The 3,411-nt window shown below is 43.7% G+C and overlaps 1 protein-coding gene across 1 annotated transcript in view; it reads left to right on the top strand.

Annotated features, from left to right (window-relative positions):
* ITSN1 (intersectin 1) overlaps positions 1 to 3,411 on the top strand; it is a 217,486-nt gene that overhangs the window by 162,819 nt on the left and 51,256 nt on the right. The gene's annotated exons all lie outside the window — the stretch shown is intronic.

Genomic DNA, 3,411 nt, shown 5'->3' with positions numbered 1-3,411 from the left:
CCGACACATAGCTAGGCCCCCATTATAGCATCACTTGCTAGAAAACTAGCTAAATCATGGCCTCCTGGGCACATGCAATGAACCAATTACAGTTCCCCCAGTTCTTGTGTAAGGAGGAGTCCATCACTCCCCCAGCACAGAGTGAAAGGGCCCTCCCCAGAATTCGTGTTCATTCCTAATCTCTGTGTTCATGTAATGGGAAATGGCTCATGCCTTTCTGAAATGTAGTAACTGCATTATTCTTATAAATAACTTCAAGTCCTCTCTTTCTTGGGTGTTTGGAAGTGGATAAAGGGATAGGAAAGAGGAGATGCAGAAAAGTGGACATGAGGAAAAACATGTAGGTTCTGGTCCCTATGTGAGATCAATCAATCTCTCTATCTATGTATAGATAGATATGTAGGTAGATAGATATATTTCACATAGGGACCAAACTAAAACAAACCAAACTCACTGCTGTCAAGTCGGATCTGACTCATAGTGACCCCTCCTTGGGTTTCCAAGGCAGTATCACTATGGAAGTAGATTGCTCCATCTGCCTTCCGAGGAGTGGCTGGTGGGCTTGAACCACCAGACTTCTTCCCTGGGCCTAAGTGTCCTCATCTGTAAAATGAGAATAATAATAGTAATACTTAACACATAGAGTTGTGATGGGGGAGGCCTTTAAATGAATGCCTGATACCCAATAAGTGCTGGGTGTGGGCCCTGGTTACCCAAGTGGTAAAGTCTGAATACCCACCCTTGCCTTGGAAAGAGGTTTCCCTGCCACCTGGGGTGAAGGGAGTTAGTTAGCACCTGAACATGCAAGTACTGAATCTAAAGTGTTGGAGACATTGGTTTTGTTTGTTTGTTTGTTTTTAATTTTCATTGTGATTTAGGTGAAAGTTTACAGAGCATATTCACTTTCCATACAGCAGCTCACATACACTTTGTCTCATGACATTGGCTGCATTTTCCCCAGTGCAACAGCTCCCATTCCACTTCCTTCCCATAGTTACCTCTTCCCTGTGTCTTTCCCTTCCATGCACTACTGCCCCCTGAGCTGTCTCCCTGTGCATACACAGCCCTTCTATTCACCCATGATTGATCTTGGAGACACTGTTTTGAAATAGAAACAAAAGTTTTCTGTTGATAACGTACCTACAAGTTAAAATCACTTTTTGTGGAAAGCTGTCCACGGTGGGGGTGGGAGATGTGTCTGGGGCTCTGAGGTGCCTCAAGCCCATCTGCAGGGTAGGCACCCCCACCTCCATCAAGGCTGGCCTCAGGAAGTCTGTGACACTGACCTCAGCTCCTCATGACTCTCCTTGTCTCCTTGTCCTCCCATGTTCAGTTCTCCTTCCTCCTCCCTAGCAGGAAAGAGAGCCTCTTTCTTGAGCACTATCAGGGCTCTACATGAAGCTCAAAGAAGTTGAATGACTTGCCTGAAGTTGCCCAGTGGGTGAGCAGAGTGCCCCAGGATGCTTTCTGTGTGATGCCCAGCATCCCACCTAGTCATGCTCCTGATGGAAAGAACATGAAGCCAGGAACCAGGCATTACAAGTTTTTGTCCAGGTTCCAGAACTTTGTAACTTGTGATCTTGAACGGATAATTTTCCAACCCTTTGTTTTAGAACCTGTAAAATTGCAGTGATTGTACTTGCTCTGTCCACAAGGCTGGGTTATTCTGAGGCACAAAGGAGCTCAGATATAAAATTTAAATGCTATCAATCACAGTACAAATGTGCATGGTCATTACCAAATGCTCTCCCATCACATTGTCCCTACTCTACTTCCCAGTTCCTCTGATAACCTGTTATTGACTAGTTTGGGCTAACTGGCTGATGTTTTAACCTTCCAGATAAATACTTGTGTTTAACAGGAACTCTCTAGAGACTGTCTTCTTTGTCCTCTTTCCTCCATTTTATAAAACTTTCAAACCTACAGAAAGATTGAAAGCTTTCAGAGTGAACACCCACATACACACTGTAGAGTCTACAATGAATATTTTGTTATATTTGCTTCGTCACATGGACAACATTTCTTAATGCTAAGGAGTATCTCCCATGATAGGGAGATTGCAGGTCCCTGGAGGCATTTTTAGATAAGGAGAATGGAAGAGAGCCCTCCCTAGAATACCACCAAGTAGGCAGCCATAGATCTGCAATTCCAACACAAAGGTCTAGCTTGAGTGTTGATATGGTGCAGAACAGATTTCAGCAGAGCTCCAGACTAAAATGAACTGGGAAGAAAAGCCTGGTGATCTACTTCTGAAATCAGCCAATGAAAACTTTATGGATCACAATGATCCGATATGCAACTGATCCTGGGAATGGTGTAGGACTAGGCAGCATTTTATTTCATTGTGCACAAGGTCACCAGGAGCTGGGGGCCAACTTGACAGCATCTAACAACAAGAAATATTTACCAAACAAACTATGACAGTTTTAAGAATAAAAGAGGGTTAGCTGGGGATGTACGGACTTCCTACTAATGAAGCTTACTAATGATGCATCTGGTTGGGCATTAGCGCCAACGGCTGGCTCTCTTCTTACTGGTGAGCCAAGAGCTGAGATGTGCTTTCAATAAGCAGGTTAGGGCAGAAAGATTTAGAACGTTTTTATATAAAGAGACGAGATGTAGGCCCTTAGGGGAAGCTGGCAAAAGTGATAGCAGAAGTGAAGTAGGGTTGTGCAAACTCAAGTGTTGGGAACTGTTATTTTTAAAATCAAGGCCCTTTCCTGCCTAATGCTGGGGGAAAAATAGAAGAAAGAAATGAAAGAGCCTCTTTAAAAAAAAAAAAAATGTTTATTTTTCTTAAAGTCTTCAACTTACCCTCTTTTTAACTTAAGGAAAATGGATGGAATTTTATTTTGCCTAAACAAAACAAAAGCTGAAAAGTCTGTCTTGGGTGTCAAAGACAAGATGGGGAGGAAGAAGAAGAAAAGGAATTTTAGGCTGAGAGTGGAGAGAAGGAGAAGTGTGGAAAAGAGAGTGTTGTAAAAGTAGGGAGAAAGGAAGGCAAAGAGAGAAGCCATAAAGAAAATGTGGGAGTGGGACAGAGAAAAACCAAGAGAAGTCAGGGGTGAAAGGGCTATTTCTGGAGGGAAGCCTCGGGAGTGGCTGAGACAACATGAAGTGTGAAGGTGGCTCTGGGGGGCCTCTGCCTTACTGTCCCAGAGTCCTTACAAACCAGGGTCTGGAATCAGACTGCTAGGGTTCAAGGCCTGCCTCTGTCACTCGTTAGCTTTGAATGTGGCTTTTGTCAGATCACTAAATTTTTGTGTGCCTCAGTTTCCTCAAAAACAAATGGGGGAAGATGGCTGACTAGGCAGAAGGATTGCACAGACCCTCTTCAACAAAGAAAAGGGAAACCAATTAACACAGAGAAGATAATCTTGGACCCCTGAGCCTTGAAGGAAAGGATGCAGA

Source organism: Orycteropus afer, unplaced genomic scaffold, assembly GCF_000298275.1.
Source record: "Orycteropus afer afer isolate SDZICR_OR568_19922 unplaced genomic scaffold, OryAfe1.0 scaffold00078, whole genome shotgun sequence".
NCBI classification, from domain to species: Eukaryota; Metazoa; Chordata; class Mammalia; order Tubulidentata; family Orycteropodidae; genus Orycteropus; species Orycteropus afer.
Note: the sequence above shows the minus strand (reverse complement) of the source record. Positions and strands in the feature narration are given on the sequence as shown.